We start from the raw sequence: 684 nt of genomic DNA, 5'->3' as shown, positions 1-684 counted from the left end.
CATTTTAAATAGGGTAACTTGTAATCTGTAACCTATTACATTTCCGAAGTAACCTTCCCAACACTGTGTGTGTGTGTGTGTGTGTGTATATATATATAAAATTATTTCCATATTGTGCACTATTACTACTACTAGCATACAATAAAGTAGCCTCCAATAAAGTCTTTGTGCTTGCATGTACTGCTCACTAGAGGGCGCTAAAGTATTTTGCCGTATTAAACTATGCTATAAACGGTTTATCAAAGTTTGGCAACATTTTGGAACCCAGGGACGCCCACTCAGACTTTCAGCCAAGCCAGGGACCTCTAATATGAAAATGCTAGCAGAACCTGACCAGACATTTCATTAATATTATTAACAAGCATTATTAGATTATAATCTAGTTATCAATTGTTATGTCATGCATTTATTGCATTGCCTACCTGAAAAATAGCCACATCTAAAAATATTTAGAAACATGTGGAACGCTTTCATTTTTTTAAGGCAATGACTGTTATATATAAGGTAAAAGTTCTGCAGTTGATTTTAAGTGTGCCATTTGCATTTGGAAGCTGTTCTTGTGAAGCCACATCATGAGGTCAAATGATGTCTCCATGCAGGTGAAACAAACGATTGTTAGGCTTCCAAAACAAAACTAACCCATCAGAGAGATAGCAGGAACTTTAGGAGTGGCCAGATCAACAG

The sequence above is a fragment of the Sinocyclocheilus grahami genome, unplaced genomic scaffold (assembly GCF_001515645.1).
Source record: "Sinocyclocheilus grahami isolate Dianchi unplaced genomic scaffold, SAMN03320097.WGS_v1.1 scaffold1541.1, whole genome shotgun sequence".
Classification (NCBI taxonomy): Eukaryota; Metazoa; Chordata; class Actinopteri; order Cypriniformes; family Cyprinidae; genus Sinocyclocheilus; species Sinocyclocheilus grahami.
Note: the sequence above shows the minus strand (reverse complement) of the source record.